Source organism: Mobula hypostoma, chromosome 16 (assembly GCF_963921235.1).
Source record: "Mobula hypostoma chromosome 16, sMobHyp1.1, whole genome shotgun sequence".
NCBI lineage: Eukaryota > Metazoa > Chordata > Chondrichthyes > Myliobatiformes > Myliobatidae > Mobula > Mobula hypostoma.
Genome location: NC_086112.1, coordinates 63,000,720 through 63,027,288, shown reverse-complemented (window position 1 = coordinate 63,027,288; position 26,569 = coordinate 63,000,720). Strand labels below are relative to the sequence as shown.

At 40.1% G+C, this 26,569-nt stretch overlaps 1 protein-coding gene across 5 annotated transcripts in view; it reads left to right on the top strand.

Moving 5' to 3' along the window:
• The first annotated feature begins 8,087 nt into the window (after positions 1-8,087).
• Positions 8,088-26,569, top strand: part of focad (focadhesin) — a 255,026-nt gene continuing 236,544 nt past the window's right edge. For 2 of the 5 annotated variants that reach the window (XM_063069012.1, XM_063069008.1), the window contains exons 1-2: positions 8,088-8,391; positions 9,812-9,894. The gene's annotated coding sequence lies outside the window, so the exon portion shown is untranslated. Of the gene's footprint in view, positions 8,392-9,811; positions 9,899-26,569 lie in introns of all 5 variants that reach the window. The other 3 variants (XM_063069009.1, XM_063069011.1, XM_063069010.1) reach the window with 3 other exon arrangements.

The following is a 26,569-nucleotide window of genomic DNA, read 5'->3' as shown; positions in this document are numbered from 1 at the left end:
CCCCTCCCAGATGCGCCAATCGCTCTCAGCATGGACATGTTGGATTGCACAGTTGGCACATTGCATGAGCAGTTGGCCAACAGTGTTTGGCAGCCTCCCACTTTTTTTAGCCGTTACTTCGCCCCTGCGGATGCAAGTACAGCACATTTGACTGTGTGCTTCTTGGCCTGTACTTGTCAGTGTGGCATTTTCGTTTTCTCCTAGAGGGCCATCTACGGCTAGCTCCTAACATTCACCATGGTTAAGGTCTCTGAATCTTGGTCTGCTTGATATCTGCACCGTCTTTCTTTTATTTCAGAGTTCACCACGGATATCCAGCATGTTGCAGGGTAACGTAACCTTGAGGCTGACTGCCTTTCCCGGTCCTTCACTGGTGCTGTCCATTGGGCGTGGACTACACTCAGATGGCGGCAGACCAGGTTTCGGACCAAGCGTGCAGGCGCCACGTTTGGCAGACACAGGTTTGAAATTAGTGGATGTTGCTTTTGGTGACAGCGGCGTTTTACTACTCTGTGATGTGTCAACGGGGCAACCCAAGTCAATTGTGCCAGCGAGCTGGTGGCAGCGCATTTTCGATGTGGTCAACAGGCCTTCTCACCCGGGCCAGAGAGCATCGCAGAAACTGGTGGCAGAAAAACTTGTGAGGCATGGGCTTAAGAAGGACGTCAGGGACTGGGCTATTGCTTGTTCGGTGTGTCAGCGCGCAAAGGTGCATTGACATGCCAAAGCTCCTTTGGCTCCTTTCGTAGTTCCTGGGTGGTGTTTCAACTACAGGAATGTGGATTTGGTTGGCCTGTTTCCCCCATCCCGCGGGTTTACTCACCTCCTCACCATCGTTGATAGGACATGTTGGCCGGAGGCAATGCTGCTGTTGTCCATTTCAGCAGTGGAGGTAGTGTGAGCATTCGTTGGCTCGAGGATCGCTTGGTTCAGCCTCCTGTTGGATATCTCTTCAGCCCGAGCTTTAGTGTGTGGTTGCCCATGATGTGGGGCCAAACTGCAGCGGACCACGGCTTATGAACCTCAGGCCAATGGTCTGTGTGAGCAGTTCCACCGTTCAATGAAAGCCACTCTTTGTGCGTGCCTCAGTGACAGCTGTTGGGTGGACAGACCACTGTGGGTCACGTTGGGCCTGAGGATGTCCTCTAAGACAGACCTTCAGTGCTCCCCTGCAGAGCTTGTTTTCGGGCAACCCCTGTGGGTGCCGGGAGAGTTTCCCTCCACATCCAAGATCATCAGTTTCATGGAGAGCACCAAAACCTTTGCTCCAGTGCCCATGACACAGCATGGCTGCCATGGTCGCAGCTGTTGCCGGGTCTGCAGGAAGCGGAATATGTGTCTGTGCGCCATGATGGATACCGAGGTGCCCTGAGGCTATGTTATGATGGCCTGGTCCACGTGTTGGAAGCAGGGGATAAGTTTTTTATTTTGGACTTTGTAGGTATCCCGGACAGTGTTTCTATTGATAGCCCCAAGCCAGCCCGTTTGGACCTGGATCCTCCAGTGGAAGTGACACAACCCCCGCAGAGGGGCCGGCCTCCCACTTCCAGACCTGATATTGACTGTTCTTCCTGCCTGGCACTTACCCATGAAGGCAGGAGTAGGTTAGGCTGAGTTTTGCAGGCTCCTGCTCATCTGACTTTGCTAGGGTGAATTCTGGGATGGCATGTGTAGGGACTCCTTAATTTCATTTGGCAGAATTCACCCAGACTGTTAAGGGTTAAGTTCACTGTGTATGTTATGTGTTACGTTGTACATTATTACATTTTGGGGTAGTTATTTTTCCCATATATATACATGACATTACCATTTGTTGGCGGGTTCAATAAAGTGTACATTACAAGTAATTACACTCATGTTGATTTTTATTGACACTCCTACAATGTCAGAATTGCTATCTTTTAAGGTAAAAATGGTGTCCTGTCAGCTCTCTCAGCCAGATGCAAGAGTTCCTATGGCAATGTTTTGAAGAAGGGCAGGGAATGATTCCCAGTGTTCTGGCTAATTTTACCCATCAACAAATGATAAAAAGTAGATTTAGTCGTTATCAAGTTGTTGGTTTTGGATCTTGCTATGTTCAGATTGATTGTTACAGTTTTACACGTCACTACAACTAACAGGTACGAAGCCTTGTGGTTATCTGAGGGAATAATGTTTATGACATATATTAATAAACTTTTCATTATTTAGAGTTGAAGCACTAATTGTGACTCAATGTCATTTAAAACTTGTTCACGAAGGTTTTAATAGACCATGCAGTACCACTTTATTGGACAATTGAGCAGGATTTCATCTTTATCTCACATTTCATAAGAAAGCTACAGCGGGCAATGGTGTCAGGGGAAATAATGGACAGTCATTCTTCACCTTTACTTAGTCGTATAGATGTAACTTGGTTTAAAAAAAAGAAAAAAAGTTGAAGACAGCAAAAATTTTGCAATATGTTGAGAGATTGTCTATACCATCTGCCCATGACTGTTGACTGAATTTGGGGATATTGACTGGAACAGGGTGAGGAGAATGCTTATAATATGTTCAACTGTTCAGTGCTAAAGGCTACCTGAAGCTCTCTACTAAAAGGCATTTCCTGGCATCTGAACATTAGGTTTCCCATCTTTCTGTTCATTGGGTCAACCTATTTCTAGCACATTAGCGTTACATTGGCCAAGACTGTCCGATAGCAATCTCCCTTAAATCTGTTTCTAGCTCCAATGTGGTCAGGGAACTTGAATTGGCTCATGGGAACTCTCTGGTAATCTGCTTTTGTATCCACATAACCTTTATCTTCTGATTGCATGTGATTTCAGCATTGATTGGAAGGTGTTAGTTTCAACTCAGAGCAGTCTTATACCTTCTCCTTCACTAAACCAGCTGTATAAACCCAACCATCCCTGTCTCTGCAAATATCATTGAAAACTTTATCTACATGAACATAACTATTGGTAGGACAGGAAAAGAGAAACTACCTTGTCAATTCTGCCCCACACTCATAATAGCTGAAACATCACGACTGAACGTTTTCACCTTTACTACTGACCTTCAGCCGTATTCACCCCCAGTGAAAACATTCAGGTTTCATTCCTTTTTTTCTGCCAATTGCTTCACTTAACATCTCTCTCGTGCTTCTTTAACCTCCTAGAAACATAATTTCCACTGTCCTTTTGATTAACTCTACTAATCCTTCCTTCACTGTTTATTTATGTTGTTTCTCCTCCATAAGCCACGTCGGGATATTTTGTACCCTAAATATACAGCACAAATGATGTCCTTCAAAAAAATTACTATACATTTATTATGTATTATTACAGACATTACTAAGAGAACCAGTGGTTGTTTAAAAAGTATTCACTTCCTAACAGTTTGCACAGATTGCCAACTATGTAAAACCTTTTCTACAGCAGACAACATACTTTAATTTATTATGTGGCAGGAACATACGTTTCTGGAAGTGTTTTTTTTTGTTGCATCACTTATTCCTGTAGTTTAATGGCAAGGAAGAGTATCAACAGCCAATGTTTCCTCTATCAAGCTGAATAAACAGTGAGAACTATGGGACAGACAGCATATCAGCAAGAGCAAGATTGCCACATGTGAAGATAGGTGACGGTGTTTTTTTGCTCCAGAAAAGAAAAGTGAACCCATTCCACTGAATAGATGCATGGCTCAGTGTTATACAGAAAGTCAGTCTGTGTGGTAATTGGTTTATCACTGAGATACAGTGAGAAGCTCTGTTTTGAATGCTATCCATACAGAATTGAAGTAGTATAAAGAGAAAAGCAATAACACTATGGAGAATGTAGTGTCACATTTACAGTTACAGAAAAAAGTGCAGTGTTGCTGGACAATAATGAGCAAGGGCCATGACAAGATAAATTATGAGGTCAAGGGTTCGTCTCTGTTCTTTCAAGAGTCTTATAACTGTAGGATAGCTGTCCTTGAGCTTGATCGTGCATGTTTTCAAGCTTTTGTACCTTATGCTTGATGGGGGAGGGCACGGGGGAACGTTATTACTCATGTTACCTGCTTTCCAAAGATAGTGGAAATGTCCATGGAGTTCATGGAAGAGCTGTGTCCACAACTCCCTGCCATTTTTTGTAGTCTTGGCCAGAGCAGATGCCTTACTGAGCCATGATAGTGGTATCCTTAAAGCAGATAAATTGGAGTAGGGTAGGCTGAAGAGAGAAGAATATTATTGTAAAAAGTGAGTTTAATGGTACTAGAGTGGTCATACTGATCTAGTCTTCCTTAAACAGATAATGAGCAGACAAATGAATTAGTGTAATTGAGATGTGAGTAGAATATAGGATTTTCCTCTGCCACTGATGGGCAAGAGGTACTGTATAGGAGGATACATCTCCTGAACAAATAGTAAGAATGGCTGGTATTGAAAATCTAAAATTCATACTTGCACAGTAGAAAGCACCGAGTCTGTTGATAAAACAGTAGAAACTTCACAACAATTCTCAAAAATTTACTTGGACACAAACAGAAAATATTACCTGTTACCCAGTGTCACACCTTGTTTTAGATGATTTGCAAAAAACATTTGAAAAGCTGGGAACTTCTAATCTAGTCTCAATCTTACAGCAATGATTATATTCTAGTTTGATTTGATTAAATAAAACTTTTAAATTCAATATTTCACATTTGGGTTATATCACGTAAAAGCTTGTTTGTTTTGTTTTTGGGAGACATTCAGCTTTTGTGTCATTCATCATCCTCTGAATTCCTTTACATCAATTCTACATTCATCTCCTTTGACTTATGATACTATTGAATATACAGTATAATTTTCTTTGAAAAAATGCTCATATAAATACAAGATGTTGTTCTGTGATCTCATTTATTAATATTTTATGGAGTTATGCATTTCTGGGCATTAAACAGTTACAGATTTATCAATCATCTTCTGTACCATAGGATTGATTTTATTTTTGGGACAAGAAATAATTTAGGTAATTCCTATCACAACTTCAAGATATTTCAGTTTCATAGGTACTTTAGAAGTATAGATATTACTCTAATATAGGAAAATCTGTAATAAAATTGTGCTTACCAGCTTATTATCAAAACATTGAGATAAAGACCTAAGAATTTGTTTTAAAGTGATGCTAGTTTAAAACTAGATTTTGACCAGGACTCAGGAGATATGTTTCCTGCATTTACAAAACTCCTTTTCAGAAAGCCATAGAATCTTTATGCAGATTCTGATACTGTTAAACTCAGTTTTTACAATAATATTCATCTCTGAGCCTCAATTTAATATCTCTTTCAAACATTAAATCATCTCACAAAAGGATTGAAGGATATATATATATATATTTTTTTAAATAACCATTAATTCTGCTGAATATAATTTCTGAAAATTTCAGGTCCTATTAAGTATCTTCAGAAAAACGAAGTCCTCTTCTGATTTACACTCCAAGTTCCATTTTTGAAATAAAAATAAAACAAAATTTTCCACTTCCCTGCTCCACGCAGAACTTGGGGTCTGTCTTAATGAACTGAAATGGGCTATTCCAAACTTTTTCTATATTTATATTTCTCATTCAATTCTCTTGAATTGTGTTAGTTCTTGCGTACTTGGAGCAAATGGGAAGTAGCTTAGTCTGATTAGTCAGGGATGTTGGACCATCGGTAGATATCCTCAAGGATCCATAGAATGCTTCATTGAATTATGATATCAAATATTAATTTGCAAGTAATTCTTTTATTTTGTGTAACACAGGATGGCATGGATGGTTATGAAACTCTGGGTGCACTAATCTGGATTAAGCAGGATGCCTAATTCTGTTCCCTTCAATTTCCACTTTACCAAGGAAACCATGCTTTGTGCCTTGTCCTACACATTACTTCCGGGCATACACTGGAACTTAGCACTGTGTGTACAGTGTGTTAGAGTGATTTTTGGGTTTAGGGCATAGATATTTAGCAATTAACTGGCTACCAGTTTTCACGTTTGAAAATGTATTGTGCCTTTAATTTGGAGTATAGCTCTGAACAGTGGGTTCCTAAAAACTGTGAATCCCAGTCCTAACAATGCTGATTAAAATTCATTTGGATGTTTGTGGTGTGGATGTGAATAAGGAGGTGTGAAGGTTGTATGTGTTTCAAAGAAAGCCTTGTCTATACATTGTAAATATGAAATTGTCCTTTGGTGTATGGCACATAAAATATTGAGCCTCACGTTGGGCCGGGAGACCTCTCCTCATTCTCCTGAACTCCAGGGAATACAGCCCAAGAGCTGCCATTTGTTCCTCATACGGTAACCCTTTCATTCCTGGAATCATTCTTGTGGATCTTCTCTGAACCCTCTCCAAAGTCAGTATGTCCTTTCTAAAATAAGGAGCCCAAAACTGCACACAATACTCCAAGTGTTGTCTCATGAGTGTCTTATAGAGCCTCAACATCACATCCCTGCTCTTATATTCTATACTTCTAGAAATGAATGCCAACATTGCATTTGCCTTCTTCACCACCGACTCAACCTGGAGGTTAATGCATCTCTGTATTTTGAATTCTCTCCCCATCTAAATAATAGTCTGCCCATTTATTTCTTCCACTAAAGTGCATGACCATACACTTCCCAACATTGTATTTCATTTGTCACTCCTTTGCCCATTCCCCTAAACTATCTAAGTCTCTCTGTTTCCTCAACAATACCTGTTCCTCCACCTATCTTTGTGTCATCAGCAAATTTAGCCACAAATCCATCAATCCCATTCACTTACATCATTAAAATGCAGCGGTCCCAACACCGGCCCCTGTGACACTTCACTGTAACCGGCAGCCAGCCAGAATAGGATCCCTTTATTCCCACACTGTTTTCTGCTGATCACCCAATGCTCCAGACATGTTAGTAACTCCTCTGTAATTCCATGGGCTCTTATCTTGCTAAGCAGCCTCATGTGCAGCACCTTGTCAAAGGCCTTCTGAAAATCCAAGTACACCACATATCTACTGCATCTCCTTTGTCTACCCTGCTTGTAATTTCCTCAAAAAATTGCAGTAGGTTAGTCAGGCAGGATTTTCCTTTCAGGAAACCATGCTGGCTTTGGCCTATCTTGTCATGTGCCTCCAGGTACTCTGTAATCTCATCCCCAATAATCGATTCCAACAACTTCCCAACCACTGATGTCAGGCTAACAGGTCTATAGCTTCCTTTCTGCTGCCTTCCACCATTCTTAAATGGTGATTAACATTTGCAAATTTCCATTCATCTGGTACAATGCCAGAATCTATCGATTCTTGAAAGATCATTGTTAATGCCTCTGCAATCCCTCCGGCTACTTCCTTCAGATTCCAAGGATGCATTCCATCAGGTCCAGGAGATTTATCCACCCTCAGCTTCCTGAGCACCTTCTCAGTCGTAATTTTGCGGAAATTTGATATGAAACCAAAAACTTTGCCAAATTTCTTCAGGATGTACTGTGGAGAGCATTCTCACTGGTTGCACTGTTCACCTGGTTTTGAGGCTCCAATGCACAACATCAAAAGAGGCAGCAAAGGGTTATAAATTAAGCTAGCTCCATCATGGCCACAGCCTCCCCACCATTTAGAATATGGAGTCATAGAATACTACAGCACAGAAACAGGCATTTCAGCCCGTCCAGCCCAGTTCAAACCCATCGTGGTGCCTCAAGAAGACTGGACCAATCATTAAACTCCCTCAACATCCAATACCACCACAGAAACACTAAGTCATACGCTCAACGCTTCAGGAAATTTCTTCCCCTCAGCTATCAGATTTCTGAATGGCCTTTGAACACTACCTCATTATTCCTCTTTTGCACTGTATTGTTTTCATTGCTATTACTTTTTTATGTGTTGCACTGTACTAGTGCCACAAAACAAATTTTTACGACACAGTCATTTATAATAAACTCGATTCTGGGAACTGTTAAAGTTTGAAGTAGGAGTCAAAATTAACGAAATCGCTGCCCATATTATTAGGTATATTTGCATTCGACGTTAATCCGAGTAATGATAATGTTAACAGCCGTACGCAGCGAAGGAGTCTGCGGCAAAAATCCGCTAGTGGCCGGCCTCACTTGTGGCTCCTCCTCGTCAGAGGGCGGCGCGTTTCCGGCAGCGGGAAAGAGGCGGCTGACGGGCCGCCCGGCTGCTGGCTGAAGGGTTCCAAGTGGCTCCGGCGCGCTGTTGGAAATCTCGGTGGGGCGCTCGAACGGGAAGGTCAGAAGGTTCGGGTGCTCGCATGTCACGCAGTCCTGTAGACCTGGTGGGGAGCTTGTCTTCCGTGGCGGACTGGGCTGTCGAGGGAGTAAGGGAGAGTGAGGCCTGATTGTGCAGCGTGGAGCCGGCGAGAGACGGAAAGTCTGAAAGGGCACTGCTTTTAAAGAACCGTGCCTTCGGTTATCTGGCCTTTGCACGGTACTGATGCTCCTCAATGTCTGATAGTAGCTTTCCTTTAAGTCCGCTGTCTGTTGAAGGCAATAAGTGTTGTCAGCAAATCGATTTGGCCACCTGTCCAATTTCAACCCCTTATTTTGCGAGCTTAACGTACTAAGGATCTATGTACAGTTTAGTGAGATTTTTTTTCTTGAAAAGTTACCTTCTTAAAGAATAAACATATCATTTTAGTTTTATTTCATAATAAAATCACGCCCTTTAGGTAATTTTCATTCGCAATTAAAATGCAATTTCTAATGAGCTACAAACTGCATTCTGGACACTTGTATTTACTGCAGTAGCATATCTGAGCTAACCTTAAGGTGAAGGCTATACTAATAGGAAGATTCTAAGTATAGAGACCTGCATGAACAGCAGTTTTTTGTGTGTTCAGCTATTCAAAAACAAAGTAGTTACTGTATTGGACTTGCATTTGTCTTTTCTTAATGGTTTGCACTTTGTGACATCACTTGATAGTAGCCAGGAGAGTGAATCGTCTAATTTGAGATTTCTCAGTCACGTGCTAAATGATGCAGTAATTAAGCAATGGAAAGAGTTCAACTCAGAAAACACATTTGTTCCATGGCCAGAAAACATTAAAGTGATTAAAATGACCGGACCCTTTTGATTTGACCAAGGGCATGAGATGAAGTGGGGTTGATTCCTCTGCCTCCTCATTCTATTGAGTCCTTTCCAATTGCTGCTTCAAATTGATGACTTAGAGGTGCCCAGACATCTTGAGAGCTGTTATTATGCTGCAATGATTCTGCTGCCAGTATCATATTTCCTAGAGTGAGACCAAGGGAAAGAGAGATGTTGCAGTGATTTGAGTTAGATCTTTACTTGAATAAGGGTTGAACATCAGAAAGGAGAAATTAATTCTCAATTGGAATGACGTTTGAGGAAAATTGTGCTTAAAAAAGGAATAAGTTATAATAAAGGGTTTAGGGTAATGTGTAAGAGCTTTAGAAGGGACCTAAGGAGGAATATTTTCACTTGGAGGATGATGGATCTGGAGATGGTGGAGGCAGGTACTATCACAACATTTGAAAAGTATAGATAAGAACTTGAATTGCCAAGGCATAGATGACAATGGACTAAGTGCAGATAAATGGGATGAGTATAGTATGGTACTTGATGGCATGGATGTGAAAGGCTGTTGGGCTTGTTTCAGTGTTGTATGTGAAAATGGGGAAAAAAATCACCAGGTACTGGAGATCTAAAATAAAAATGGAAACTGTTGGAAATACAGAGCACAGCAGGACATGTTTGTTGGAAGAGAAACAGTTAATGTTGAGAAACAGTTAATGTTTTGGGTTCAACTTCCTAGTCTCACAGTGTTCTGACTATTCTGATGAAAGGTTTTTGTCCTGAAACATTAACTTCATTTCTCTTCCCACAGCTTTAGCCTGGCCTGTTGAATTCCAGATTTTTCTGATTTTTATTATTTCATGACTCTACAAGGAAGAAATACAGGACAGAAGGGTGGGTAAGAATATTTACTCAATATAATTTGTTAAACGGTGAAAATGCACTCACCTGCTGTTTAAATAAAATGTTGGAAAATTATACTGCATAATTTCAATTGTAACGAGTAAACTTAACTTCTGTAATTCCAAGACACTGAATAATTTCACCTTTCCTGTGAATCACAATCAACATAGAGCTTGTCATATGAGGAAATGGGGAGGTCAGTTCTCAGACTTGGACTTCAACGTCAATACAAGTTTATTTGTTAATAGTAAAGATCAAGATTGCACAAATGTGTACATTTTATACTGCCTCTGCTGTAATTGACTACTCCAGGCTCCCCCCTTCAAATCTTATTGGTGCAGCAATCTAAAGTCCTGCAGAAGTCAAACTTCATTACTTTTGCTGCTGATTTCAACCCAGCTTTTATCTTCGTATAATCTATTTCCGACTCTTACCAAACCTTTGTTAATTTCTTTGTTTCCTTCTCAAGGGATAAGTTAGCGACATTGTGTACATTGTGTACTATTGATGCTTCTGGACACATCTTCAGTGATGTTCCTTGAATCTTCGGATGTTTCGGGTCTTTCAACATCATACAACCTCCTCCAGGTGACCCAGCCGGGGCTGATCAGACCCCAGCTTGTGTCCAGATGGCTAGCTACTTATGACTCCATGGCTCCCCTCTTTTGAGCCACAGCCATCCTGAGGCCCTCTCTCCCGCATCGGTGGTACTGCGGATGGCTCTGCTCTTCCTCTCTCCCTCGATGCCCAAAATGCTGAAGGCTCTAACTAAAGAATGGGCTATGAATCTCCTATAACCAACCTCCACTGGGAGACACCTCGCTCTCCATCCAGCCTGCTGACAGTTGCTGACAAACATCTGTTACAAATTTCTAACCCTACAGTTATCTCAACTGTACTTCCTCTCACCTTGCCCCTTCTACATACTCCATTTCATTCTTCCAGTTCCTGTGTCTATTCAATTTGTTTTGATGAAACTTTCCACTCCAATAGGCTCTGCATTCAATGGATCATCCTTTGCAATTTCCACAAGTTTCAGCAAAATTCCATTTTCGAAACACAACTGCCAGTGACATCTTTCAGCCTTTTGAAGGGACCATTTCCTTCACAACTCCCTGGCCTTCTAAAATAAGTTTATTATCACCAGCATGTTGTGAAATTGTTGTTTTGTGGCAGTAATAGTGGTGATTGGCAAGTGAGGATGAGAAGGGGAGAATGGGGAATGGAGAAAGAGAAGGAGGGGTGGAGGAATTACTGGAAGTTAGACAAATCGATATTCATGTAATCAGGTAGACAGAATATGGGATGTTGCTCCTCCAACCTGAGAATGGTCTTATCGTGGGCTAACGTATTGGAATGGGAGTAGGGAAGTCCTGCCTGTTGTGGTGGATGAACAAATGTGCTTGACGATGTTGTTCCCCAGTCTACGTTGGGTCTTATTGATATAGAGGAGGCTGCATTGGGAGCACTGGTTACAGTAAATGACCCCGACAGACTCGCAGATGAAGTGTTGTCTCACCTGAGAGGACCATTCTGGGCCTGGAGTGGTGGAGAGGCTGGTGGTATAGGGGCATATAGCACTTGTCGAGCTTGCAAGGATAAGTGGTGCAGCATTGCTGGATATACAATGCCTGTTTTTTCACCTCTTCCCTTCTCACTGTACAGGGACTCGAACAGAGTTTTTTTTGCATTTCTGTGTGCATGTGATCTTGAAGTTTGAGAAACCAGACATATTGGGTGATCACTTTGGAACACCTGCATTCAGATTGCAGAGACCTCTGTGAACTGCCATTTTAATTCAATATTCCATCAATCTTCTAATCTATCTCCCTGTGGCCTCTTGCACTGTTATTACAAGGCTTAATGTAAGCTTGAGGAATGATAGTTTATCTTGTATTAGGATGTTCCAACACTCCTGCCTCAGTATTAAATTCTACAATTTGCTCTCTCTGTATCAGAACAGCCACTTGTGCTATGTCACCTATATGAAATTGCTTAATTTTTTCTGTCTCAGCTAGCATGAATTGATTTGCTTGATATTTCCTACATCTCTGCATTACTCAGCTCTTGTTTTTATTCCAACATTTTGTAGTTTTAATATTCCGTTGTCCATGATTTCTTTCCAACTGCTTATGTTAACCCATCAATCAGATAGTTTTATGTACAGCTTATCTCCACAGCAACACTGACCTTTCAGAAATGTTCTCTTTAACTAATCCATCCATCTTTTACCTCCTCTGCAACTTAAAACTAATTTGCTTTCTATTTCCCTGTTAGTGTGAAGGGTTTTCATAGTTTCCGCATGACCCACTGAATGTTTCCAGCATTTGTTTTTATTTCAGGTTTGTAATATCTACAATATTTTATTTATTTAAAAATCCCAGTGCCACTTGCTTGACGTTTGTGAAATATTTGCTAATGTGTCACCAGATAAAAGGTTGCAAACAGGCAGTTTTCAACAATCCATTCATATTCATTAATAGCTAACATTTGTTAAGGCATCTGCAGAAACAGTAAGTAGTTTTCTGTTAGCTCCTGTTATATATTATGTTCTTATGTATACTTTGAACCTACACATTTGAAGGTTTATAATATGTTTAACTTAGAGATTTGTGTATATCTTAAAATTCCTGATGAGAAATTAAACACTCCTTTCTAACAAGTACATATTTTAAAATTTCTATCCTTGTTTTGAAATCCCAACCTGGATTTATTTATGTCCATAGGTCTGACTGACCTGCTGAATTCTTCCAGCATTTTGTGTGTGCTTCTGATTGAAGGAGGTATAGAATCTCTTCAGAGAGTTCAGCTAATTAGCTACAGTGAGGTTGTGCTTTTAGTGGAGAATGAAGGGACTTTTGGTTGTGAGGGTTAACTACCAGAAACTCAAGTCACGAGTGATGGAACAAATGGTGATAAAGATCCACAAGAGTCCAGAATGTATGTTTGAGGAAGCACAACAAAGTTAGAGGGAAGGATGACCTGATGAAGATCTTTGTTTACATGGAAAGATGTGAATTTTCAAGGAAGGTTGGGAGTCAGCACGTGTGTGAGTGGGAAGGACAGCAATGATTGGTTAAGTGATACCTAGAGTGAGGTAACAATCACAGCATCGGTCCATAAGAATAAAATGTTGTAAATGCTGGAAATCTGAAATAAATAATCAGCTAGGCAGCATCTGTGAAGAGAAAAGCTGAGTCATTGATCTGGAAAGTTAATTCACTTACCCTCTTCAAAGATGCTGCTTGACCTGCTGAGTATTCTTTGCAATTTTTGTGTTACAACAACTTGCATTATTACAATATAATAAAATAAGAATGGGCGGCAGAGGCAAGCAACTGAAATTTCTGGAGAGTAGCTCACAGGAGACTAACCAAAAGATGATTGGACAATTCTGGCTTACAACAGAATTGAATGTTTTTGGGGTTCACAACTTCTATCACATAGCTGTAAGGCTAAGAGGAAAATCTGCTTTGTGCCCTACTTATAACTTTATCCTTGGCCTCAGAAGCTTCCTCACTATAATTTTACAGACAAGTTAAATCTTAGAAGTGATTGAAGGAGCAGGCTGTGATAAATGTTGCTACTTTTAAGTAGTAGTAAATTAGAATAGGTAAAGGGTAAGGAATAAGCATAGAATACTGTTTTCCATTTTATATTAACAGTATAGAGGTACTGAAAATAGTGTTGAAAAAATATGAAGGGTAACATTTAGGCTAAGAAATTGCATCATACCAATGAATAGGCCACAGTTCATAGAACTGTATTAATCATATATTTTACAACAGGGGTCCCCAACCTTTTTTGCACTGCGGACCGGATTAATATTGACAATATTCTTGCGGACCAGCTGACCCGGCGGTGGGGAGGGAGGCGGGGTAGGGTTCCCAACGGACAAGAGTAGCAGTCAAATACGTCGTGTTTACCCAGCAAAGACTACAATGACCATCAGGCCTTGCGTGGGCACCAGTGTGCATGCATGACCTGTGCATGTGTGTATCAGCCGATTTTTTTTTTCTGCAAATCGGTTTTGGCGATTCCATTCGGGGGGGAGGGGTTAATCACGATCGGATTATAGGGGATAAGTGGCTAATACACTCAATTTTGTTTCTAAAATGAGTTAACTAACGAATTTAATATTAAACACAGCGCATATTTCCTTGCATGAATATAGCGATAAGTCAATTATCACGGGAGGACAGGGGAGCTTGAAGTAAGTGTTGAACGAACTTCCAGTAGAAGTGGTAGAGGCAGGTTCGATATTATCATTTAAAGAAAAATTGGATAGGTATATGGACAGGAAAGGAATGGAGTGTTATGGGCTGAGTGCAGGTCGGTGGGACTAGGTGAGAGTAGCATTCGACACGGACTAGAAGGGTAGAGATCGCATGTTTCCGTGCTGTAATTGTTATATGGTTATACAAGTAAGTCAATAGCATCATAGCATTTTAAGTAACGTTTGGATATTAAACACACAGCAGATTATTTTTCCCATATGAACATATAAAATCATTGCAACACACCAATATCGCTGAATCAGTGGGAGCCCTGGGCTTGTTTTCCTGCAACAAGACGGTCCTATCGAGGGGTGATGGGAGACAGTGATACTCGAAGGGAGTTTCTTATGTCCAGTCTATTCTGCAATTTGGTTTTCGTTGCATTCATTGCAGAAATCTCCGCTTCGCAGAAAAATGTTGGAAATGGAAGCAACGTTTTCAGTGCTTTCGTGGCTATCTCAGGATATTTAGCCCTGTCTTTGATCCAGAATGCCGGCAGAGATGTTATATCAAACATACTTTTCAGTGCGCTGTCAGTTGCAAGCTCGAGGAGTTGATCTCCTTCCTGCGCTGACATGGATGACGCGTGTGTAATGACCTCGCGTGCATTCAAGCTCAACAGTGGGCGTGACAGGGAATGTGGAAAGGTGCAGCTGACTCCTATCGCCAAATCATATCGTTTCCTCGCGGCCTGGTAGCGTATGCTTTGCGGCCCGGTATCGGTCCGCGGCCCGGTGGTTGGGGACGACTGTTTTACAACACCAAGACCCTACTGGACATTAAAAACTTGAACTACTGCAAATCTACCCCATCAGCGAGTTACTTGTTGGTGGAGAAACTGAAGAAGCTGAACCTAATGCAGACTGTAAAGCTTCTTGCGACAGAGAGGCATTGGTGTGCGAAGGAAGTGTGCAGTCTAACAGTGAGGGATCATCTTACTAGCTTTGCGGGTAATTGCAAGACCCTGTTGGACATTGGTTGTGTGGAATGCTGCAAGTCTAATTTATTGGTTTATTGGTGAACGGTGGGGAGCGGGGTGGTGGGGATTGGAGGGGAAACTGTGTGGCCTCGGTCATAGTGAGGACAAGGCTTCAAGCCACTGTGTCACCTGTTTGCAGTCACCCAAGGGGAGGCGTTGGAGTTGGGTGCTTCACTAGAGTGCTGGAGGTGGTGTGGCATGACGTTCATGCTGGAGTCGGTGCTGTCCCGAAGTATTCACTTGATAGAAGATGAGCTGTGTTGTGTTTGACTGCATACTGCTGCAACATTCATGGACTTGGGCGACATGGATTATATTTTGTTTTTATCACAAACAACAGAGGTCCCAGTATGGATCACTGCAGAACCCTCTATTCATGGATCTGCCTTCTAAAGGCAAGCCAATTCTGTACCCAAACAACTATGTCACCATCAATGCAATGCTTCTCAATTTTCTGGGTGAGCATACCATGAGGGATTTTTTCAAATGCCTTACTAAAATCCATACAACAAAATTCACTTGTTTGTAACACATGACATGCATGACACAAAGTCATCCTGACTGTCCCTAATTAGGCCTTGGTTTTCCAAAAATACATGAGTCCTATTCCTACGAATTCTCTTCAATAGCTTAACTATCACTGATGTGAGACTCACTGATCAATGATTTCCTTTCTTGAACAACTAAACATTAGCTACTTGCCGGTCCTCCAGGGCTTTGCATGTGGTTCGTGAAGATATTAAGATCATGGTCAAGGCCCCAGCAATCTTTCCTCTCTCAATTACCTGAGGTATATCCTATCCAGCCCTGGGGACTTGTCCACCTTAAATGTTCTTCAGGAGACCCATCACCATCTCTTTCTTTATTTCAAAGTGCACCAGCATATTAGCTCACTCTACACTGATCACACTATACACTGATCACACTATACTCCATGTTCTTTTTCTTGGTAAATACTGATCTAAAGTACTCATTTCAGACCTTCTCCACATACTTTACCTCCTTTATCCTTTAATGGTCCTAATCACTTCCTCGTGATCCCTCTTCTCTGGCATACTAAGTTAACAAAGTATATTAGATATATGTAACAAGTTTTGTCCATCTAAACCTTGTGCACTAAGTAGGTCCCAGTCTATATTTGGGAATTTAAAGTCACTCATGACAACAACCCTGTTATTTTTTTCACATCCTCCCTGAATATTGCTATATATTTGTTCATCATTGTCCTGGTGACTGGGGGTGGGGTGGGGTCTGTTGTATAACCCCATTAGAGTAATTGCATCTTTATTATTTTTAGGTTCTAGTCAGTGGATGAGCCCTTCATTGTGTTCCCTTTGAGAGCAGGTGTGATATTGTCCTGATTAGTAGTGCACTCTTCCTACTTCCCTCTAAAACATCAAAACCCTGAAACATTAAGAATCCAGAGCTGTCTCTCTCTCTTGACCAAGTCTCTCTAATGGACACAACATTATGTACTGATCCATGCTCTTAAGTTCATCACCCTTGCCCTTAATACTCTCAGCATTAATATAAAACATGCTTCAACCCTTCTGTCCCATTCCCACTTTTCCTTCATTACCATGTTCCTGGTCATGGCATTTGCCGTTTGCTCGATCACGCCATATTCTTAGCTGGTACTCTAGTTCCATGCCTTGCCAGACTAATTTAAACTTTTCCCAAGTTGCTCCAACAAATATTCTAGTAAGATGGCGGCACGCTCGAACACAGCAGCCTTTACGGGGCCAACCAAGTGTGTTATTGTCTTTATAAAACATCTTTTTTACTATCAGAAGATACTGCTGGATATTAAGAATTTCCAGTATTGCAGGTCTACCCCATCAGCGAGTTGCTCATTGGCAGAAGAGGTGGATTTGGTGTAGACCATTTTGCTGTCTGCTGCAGAGAGGCATCGGATTTGGTGTGCAAAGGCGGAGTGTAGTGATATACTGCAAGTGATTGTCTTTGCCATTTTTTTTTGTATTGTCAAGACCCTGTTGAACATTGGTAATGTGGAATGCTGCAAGTCCAGTTCACTGGTTTATAGGCAGAACCGATGGCAGGGAAGCTGTGTGGCCTCAGTTGTATTACAGTCTAGGCCTCAAGCAGTGGTGTTGACTATTTGCAGCTGACCAAGAGAGAGGCAGTGTTATGCAGCATCCATGCTGGCGATGGTGCTGTCCTGTAGAGTTGGCTCCATGGAAGACGAGCTGAATTGTGTTCATCTGCAGACTACTGTAGGCTTGCTCTTGCTGACAATAATTATGGATTCAGGGACTTGGACTATATCATATATTTTTGTGTGAGTGTAAATTTATTGCTATCTTATGTGTGCTATATGTGCTTTGTGCTGTGTATGACTGCTGGTGCTGAGCTTTGCTCCAGTGGAACACTGTTTCATTTGGCTGTATTCATGAGTATTCATGTATGGTTGAATGACAATTGAACTTGAACTTCCCTGCCAATATATAATTTATCGCTGGGAAAGAGTTCTGCAGAAATAGAAAGGCTAATCTATGAAGTGCTAGATAACTTGAGAATAATGAAAGGTAAATGTTGAGAAGGTACTTTCATCAGAGGTCAAAATTATAATATGTTTGTAAATCCAGTTAGAAATTTGGAAGAAACTTAATTACTGTAATGACGCTTAGGAATGTGAAATTTGCTACTACAAGAAGTTGTGGTATTGATTCTGCAGGGAGCGCTCATGGAGTGAGGTGTTCCTCAGACTGTTAAGGTTCCCTTTATTGCTTCTGTGCCTTTAAAACTAGGCACCCTATCCTATTGATCAGCTGAATCCCAAGTTGTTCCTCCATGGCAGTGTTGGCCCCACAGGTTTCCTTAACTTTAGGATTGAGGAAGCTTACATTAGTCATGATACTGCAGAATTGGTGGACTTACACTGTAGTTTTGGTTAAAACTTGCAGGAACACATTCTAGTCAGATCACATAAATGGTAGAATCATCTCTGCAGTGCTACAAGAAAATATGGCACCTACTCCTTTTGTGGGAAAGCCTTAACCTTTCACTGCAGCTAAAGCCAGATTCCTTCCAATGAAAGCATTGTACATTTCATTCTGTTCTCTGCACTTGGTATTAATTCAGTTAAAAAAAAAGTGAAAAATGTGGTTTAAAATGTGCATGGAATAAAGTAGGACCAATCAATGGTTTTCGCCAAGATAGTGGACAGATGCATGAAATTTGATTACAGTACCAGAGTGTATTCCTAAGTAGCATTTCAAGGGTTGGGTTTGACTCAATTTAGTCACAGCTTTGATGCTTTGATATTGCAATTTAATAACGGAAAAGTATTTGTTTTAAAGTGGGTTCCCAACCTGGGGTCCACCATTCCCTTGGTTAATGGTAAGGCTCCATGGCATAAAAAAGGTTGGGAACACCTGTTTTAAAATATCCCAAGGGAATCTTTTAACCTCATGATGTAATTTTAGTGGAACAAGTGAATCGAAATCTGGTTCATGCCACCTGGAAAAAAAAAGGGTTTCTAGTGCATGATGTTGTATAGATGATGCTTGAGTTGTTGACTATAAGATGGTTAAAAGAAACTTGAAATTCTGAATGTTATCCAACATTTTGTAATTAAGATACGGGCAAAAAAGATGAGAAAGTAATACATTCAAATGTTCAGTATAGTTTCATTTTTGCTCTCAGAATTAACCCAGTCTTTATTTGTTTTTGATATCTGATTTTATTCTTCATCCGCCCTGTTTGCTTATAATTTGGTCTACTTTTCCATCATTGCCTTTATTAGTCAAGGTTGTAGGCCCTGCAGAGTTAGGAAACTCATGAAGTTCCAATTACGCTCTTGATCTCACCTTATCAATTCACTTTTCCATCTACTAATAAGACAGATTTATTGAATTATTAAAAAAATATTGGAATTGGTTTATTATGGTAACGTACTGACAAACCAAGAGAATTTTTTCATGCATACTGTTCAATACAGATCAGACCATTACAGAGTGCATGCAGGTAGAACAAAATAAAACAATAACAATGCAGAATAAAGTGTAACAGTTACAGAGAAAGTACTGTGCAGGTAATCAATAAGGTACAAGATCATAAAGAGAGGTAGATTGTGAAGTCAAGAGTCCAATTTGTTGTATTAGGGAATTACTTATAACAGTGGAGTAGAAGCTGTTCTGATGCCTAGTGGTATGTACTTTCAGGCTTTTGTATCTTCTGCCTGATGGAAAATGGAAGAGGATAGAATATCCAGGGTGGTGGTGTCTTTGATTATGCTGGCTGCTTGACTGAACAGTGAGAAGTATATAATGGAGTTCATGGAGGAGAGGCTGGTTCTGTGATATTCTGAGCTGTGTTCACAACTCTCTGCAGTTTGCAGTGACTGGCAGAACAGTTTCCATACCAAGTCATGATGTGCCCAGTCCTATGGTGTAAAATTGATACAAGAACATGTCAATTTTCTTTAACATTTTGAGGAAGAGGAGGTGTCGCTGAGTTTTCCTGCCAGTGATGGACTAGGACAGGCTATTCGTGATGGTCACACCTAGGGACTTGAACCTGCCAACCCTATCAGCCCCAACATTTTTGATGTTGGCATGAACAAGTGCACCATCCCCCTTCTTAGTCAGTGACTAGCTCTTTTGTTTTGCTGGCAAAATAAAATACCGAGTTCATTGCAGTTGATGTTGCAGCTCCAGCAGATTTTGGGTCTTCATGTAACTGAAATACACCAAAGCTATTTTGTGTTTTAATCGTGCATAGAAACAGTTTGAGAGAAAGTTTGCTGTACTGTTGTGTTTTCCAGATGCTTGAGAGCAGCATATGTAATTGAATTGTTTTGAAGGGTATTGCTTTTTAGTATTTTGAATTGCAATTCTTGTACATAACATGCACTATTAATCTCTTTATTTACCTCATGGAACGTTATCAAACAGCTAAATCCTTCCATCTCTCTGTTGACTGATCTGCCTTTAGGGCTAATAATGTTTTACTTTGTTGCCTACAGAGTGTTTTTTTTACCCAAGAATTGAATTGAATTACTGGTATATCAGTGTGATAAGTAAAGCTTAATGGTTCAGTAGGGATTACTCAAGTATGTGATTCATTTTGCATAATAGAAGTACAGATGTTGCTTGGTTTGGCTGCAAAAGTTGACATGCACTCAAAAGAAAGTGTGGCTCAAAGGAGGTCAATATGAAGTCCTGCTTCCTCTGGAATTTCTCCTTTGCCTCGATTGCTGAAATCAGTATGTTTGTACTGATGGCTCCAACCCTGCTTGTGACTTGGATGAGGCTTCAACTTAAATTGCTTTACAGTTGGATCTAAATTGGTAACCTCATTCAGAAGCTTGAAGGAAGTATGGTGTGACAAATGAAGATATGGAGTAAAATCTTTGGATATTACGTGATTTGGCAAGATCAAGTAAAGCTTTGCTTTGTGTCAGGTACAGAGTATTCCTGACGTGGATGTACCTGATCTGATGTACATACTTTTATTTCTGTGGTGAAAAATTAATACACTTTCTGAGCCTGGATCTGTTTCTGATTTGGTGGTTTATACTAGCCTTATCTGAACTGTGTTAGTGGTCTATTGCTTTATATATTAGAGGAAAGTAACTATAAATCATTTTGCCATCTGTCATTTGGTTTGTGACATTATCTGAACTGTTGAAGAAATTACTGTTGTGTGTTGGTTACTTTATTTGTTACTTTATCAAAATCACATTAAAAGTAGGAATTGCCTATAAATTTTCTGTACCAGTGGGATGAAAAGTGATGCCAGATAGAATTGCAAGAAATCAGCTGAGCAGCACTTTTAAACCATTTTTGCTTCCATTATTTCCGCAAGTCTTTTATCTCTGCCAATGCTTTTGAATGATTCACTGACCTAATTTCATTAAACAGTTATACAGTAGTTCAACAATTTAAGGGAGTAATTTTCACAGATGTCAGACCTTTTCTCTTAAAGTAAAGTGTACTTGTTAAAACACCTCTCTGCAGTATATCTGTTCAAGTTCTCTATGCAAATAGTTTATAAGTGCTATAATTTTCATACATTGTAAATGTATAATCTTTAAGTACATTGTAGTATAATTTAAAAAGTGAATAATGGCTATAAATAATAAACATTCCTTGTGTGTTGGCTTCAAGATTTGCAGTTGCTTCATGTTTAAGGAAATATTTACCTGATGTCCTGTCTATGAGGTTAAATCAGAAGTGTGATGGAATATTGTATACTGGCCTGGATAAATGCAGCTTAACAACACTCAAGAAGCTCAACACTGTACAGAATATAAGCGGCCGCTTGATCGCCGCGTCGTCTGCAACCAATCACCCACTCCACCACTGATGCACAATGACAGCAGTTTGTAGGATGCATGGCAGCAACTCACTGAGCACATTACATACAAATCTATTACTTGTACCAGCCAGAAGGACAAAACCTGGAAGTTGCTCTCTAAGTCACACAGCATCCTGACTTGCAATTACTTTGTTGTTCCTTCACCATCACTGGGCCAAAAATCGTGGAAGACTCTCCCAAGCAACAACTCCCACACCTCGAGAACTGCAGTGAAGTAAGAAGGTGCCTCACTACCTCCAGCTCATAGGCAATTAAATGCAGGCTCAGCCTGTGAAACCCACATCCCCTGAATGAATAAAGGATGTCTGGTAGATTTGACAACTATAAATTGCCCCTCGTGTGTAAGTGAGTTGTAGAATGTGGAGCAGAGTTGATAAGAATTTGGGGAGCATTCAGACTGGTATTGCTGTAGGATTTGTACGAATGGGTACTTTAGCATGAAGGATCTGTTTCTGTGCTGTACTAGTCTTATTATTCTGTAACAAAGTAGGATATTTGCTGCACCACTCCACTAAATGGAACAATGGTAGGGTGATTTTTATTTCCTTTCCAAAAAATGTACTTAATTTCTAAGCATAAAAATCATTGTCATGCAATTTTGCATTCAAGATCAGCAAGACCAAGAGAAGGAAGTCAGGAAAACACACATTATTATCGAAGGGTCAGCAGTGAAAAGGGTGAGCAATTTCAAGTTTCCAGGTGACAGAGGATTGATCCTGGGCCTAACACATTGATGCAATCAGGAAGAGGGTACACCAGCCACTTTCTGTAGAGTCATAGGGTCATAAAGCAGTACAGCACAGATCTAGGCTCTTCAGTCATCTAGTTTGTGCTGTCCTGATCGTCTGCCAAGTCCCATCTACCTGCAAATGGACCATAGCTCTCCATATGTCTTTCAATAATGTACTCTTAAATGTTACAATTGACCTGGCATCTGCCACTTCTGCTGGCAGCTTTAGGAACAGCTTTTCCCTTCCGCTGTCGGATTTTTGAATGGTCTATGAAACCATGAACATGACAGTGCTGTTCCTCCTCCTCACTATTTATTTATTTTTGTAACTTGGACTGTACTGCTGCGTAAAACAACACATTTCATGACATCTCAGTGGTAATAAACCTGATTCTGATTGCACAGTTGAAGAGTATCTTTGGGAGTAACTAAATGTTGTTTGCAAAAAGCAATAGATCTTTTGTACAAGATTGGAGACTAAGTTAGCTGAAAGACATTCATTTATTTTGACTCTTTAAAAAGATAATATATGGAACCTTCTGGACGAAAGGAAACTTGAGCTGATGGTGAAGAAATGAATTGGGTGCATTGAATTTGAAATGTATCCTATTTCCAGTTAAAAGCCAAAAAAAAAAGTACCAAGGTACACTTAAAATGTGAATATAGTGGATTCTGGTTAATGGGACACATTGGGACCAGGACATTTTGGCCCAATTAAGTGGCTGTTACAAATAGCTGGTTTCATTGAAACAGTTAAAAGGTATAATAAAAGACAAACTACCATTTAACTGAGTAACAATGTATGTATTTAAATGAAATACAAAACAAATTGATCTTGCCAAGGACACAACCCACCCAGCCAACACACTTTTCGTCCCTCTGCCCTCCAGGAGAAGGCTCAGGAGCTTGAAGACTCATACGGCCAGATTTGGGAACGGCTTCTTTCCAACTGTGATAAGACTGCTGAACGGATCCTGACCCGGATCTGGGCCGTACCCTTCAAATATCTGGACCTGCCTCCCGGTTTTTTTTGCACTACCTTACTTTATATTTTTCTATTTTCTATTTATGATTTATAATTTCAATCTTTAATATTTACTATCAATTTGTAATCCAGGGAGCGGGAAGCGCAGAATCAAATATTGCTGTGATGATTGTATGTTCTAGTATCAATTGTTTGGCAACAATAAAGTATAAAGTATTAGCATACTTCCATTACCCATATCTCTACAGTACTGTAAAACTGAATATTAGTTCCTAATGGTTATCCGCGGAGAAATTCATCTACTGTGTTCTTTTGATTGACTGTAAACAAACAAAATTAACATAGACACCTAGTGCAGATAATGGACTGCCTCAAACAATAATTCAGATGATTGCATCCTCCAAATCTTCACTTTCATTGTAAAGTTCAAGATGATTTTCAATATCTTCAAATTTTTATAATTTCTAATTTGCTTTAGTGAGTTTTTTTCATTGTCACTCCCAGCACTTTCTGGCATTTCCAGGCTGAATGCTTGAAACTACTGTGAGCAAAACCGTTCCGAATTGTCTTACTGATTACTTCTCGCCATCAAAATCACTGCTTTTTTTTTGAGCATACACATGCAATTGACACTATTTAGAAACTGATCACACTAAGCAGTGTCTTAACAGCCATGCAGGTGCACGCTAATTGGAAACTGTTCGGCAACAGTCTCCTTCCCCAATTAAACGAGGGTATTTGGTATTGTGCCGAATAAACAAAGGGAGTCATGGCTATTGTTTGGTTTAGTTTTTGTTCTTTCAGGGTTGTTCCAAATAAGTGGCTGCCCTGATTAACCGATTGCCCAATTAACTGGAATGCACTGTGATTAGACATTTGTTATAACCTTGTCTAAGTGCAATAGTTATAGAGTTGTAGAGTTTTTCAGTGCACAAATCTCTGAAAGAAAGTTATGAAGCCTTGTGGCAATTTGGGTGCGATGGCATGATTACACTAATTAGATTTAATCATGCTTTGTTGATGTTTCTGCATTCTTCTGTTGTGACAGTGTGTTTCAGAAGTAAGTGGTGCCTTGTTCCAGAAGGCTGTTATAATACAATATTTTAGTTTCCGGGAATTGCTTGGTTTCTGTGATGTGGAGTACCTTCTTGTGTCAACTACAAAGTTTAGAAAACATTTTTAATTTAGCAGTAGTTTCTGGAAGTGCCATTGTCCATGATGATTACAGTATAATTCATCTATGTGATGTACACTCCTACAATGAGATATGATAATAATACATAAATATTTAAATAGTTAGTTTTTTCCCTCTTGAAATGTATAGCTTTTCTTATTGTTTGCATGTGAAGAAACCATTTATTATCTTTCATATGCATGAATATGATATCTTACAAACTTGATGGACATAAGTTGCTTTTATGGAAGATGAAAATTGTCACGTGTGTGTGTGTGTGTATATATATATATATATATATATATATATATATTAATATAAAACCAGAATTTTATTGTTTCTTGTCCTGGTGGTTCTAGTTCTTTGTGATTTATTGTAACACTGTTTACACTCTTGCTCTTCTACCATAGCAATGTGAAAATTTATTATTTCAAATGAAAGGCTCATGTCATATTTGGAGCTTATAAAACAACTAAAATTTTATGTTTAATAACCTTTTGTTCCTCCATTGAGACAAAACCAGGTCTAACTGGCTGTGTGAAAATTATGCTATTAAAAGAACAGAAACTGTTCTTTTATTTGTGGCATTCTACTTTGGAAGTAGAAGCATTTAAGAAAAGAGTCTAATTAAAGCAAAGCAGACCAGGTGCTGAATGTGGACCTAATTAAGACAGAGCTGGTCGCGCACAGTGGCTTTTGCATTTTCCTATTAATTATGCTTCAAACTAAATCTTTTCCAGGGTAATTGGGGGTTTCCTCTAACTCCTGCAATTTAGCAGATTTCACATTGAACTTCAGTTAAATGTTAAATGCCTGTCACAAAAATGCAATTCTACATGGATCTAACATAACAGGAGTCCCCAACTTGGAAACCTTTTTGCAGAATTAGTGAGAGGTAGTTAGATTCCACTCGAATATGCTTTTCAAATGTGTTCTACATTTTGGCAATTTTGTTTGTAGTGTAAAAAGGGAGCGTAAATTTAAAAAAGTTTTGCTGTTTTTCACAAAACGATACTATTGACTACTACTGTTTTGACCTCATGACACAAACATTGTATCTTTTAGATACTGTACTTGTGTTAAGCAGCTTCACAATTTCAATGCAAGCAAGTTAATTTAGTCAGAAAATAGTACAAAGTATTTGCTTTAGGGGAAATGGCCTTAATCCATAATATGCTCTTTGACTTGGAGTTTACTAATTTGTGAGATTGTGCAGACAATTCTAGTTATTCTCCATTAGAACAAATTGGATTGGCTTTTCCCTCGTACAGCTCTTTTCGGTGTATGAAGTGCCAGTGGTAATGTGAAATTCACATCTGTGTGTTCTGATGAGGGGCTTATATGGCAGTTACTGGCCTTGGGCTAAGTAAGGATCTGCGTTTAATACATCGGCATTTTTGAAACAATGCACCTCTCAATTTTCCTCTGTAGATCAGAAAGCTGAAATTGAAATCCTGGGCTGATACTTTAAAAAAGATGCCATTTGAAGTGAACTAACTGTAGGCTTTCTGTTAGACTCATGTGGACCTTCTGTTAAGTAACCTGGAATGGATGCAGAGAAACAGTTATATGGCTGATGATAGTAAAGTAATGTGCACAATATACATCAGTTATCTTAAACCTGCACGGCCCTAAATCCACACACATGAAGTAGCCACCTGGTTTGCACCTGTTACTCTGAAGAATTCCAGTGAATGCTTGCAGATGATCATAGGATCCTACTGTAATGGTATAGAATATCTCAGTACTCTGAACATGTATGGGGGGGGGGGCGTTGTACGTGATCTCATTTGTCAAGCTTCAGGTTTCTATTTCATTTATACAGGTCGACCTTCACTAATCCTACTACCTGTAATCTGGTTCCTTCGGTAATCTGGCACTGGTTTCAAATTTTCCGTGCAACTGTAATTTCAAATTTCCCCCGCCACTGTACCAGTCTGCTGCACATTGTTTTGGTTGCGCTAGATCTGTTCACGTGTTGGCATGCTCTTGTAAGCACAGACAGGCGATTCCTGCTTGTTTTCCTGCATTTATTAATATCATTTGTGTGAGGCGCGGCTGCCCAGCACCCACCAGTCTCACCTGCCAGCGGTGGGGGCGCTGGCGCATGCTGTGCCAGTCCACCTTCTCACCCGCCTGCCGGCAGTTGCACACTGCACTCCAGCGTCGCCCGGCCTGT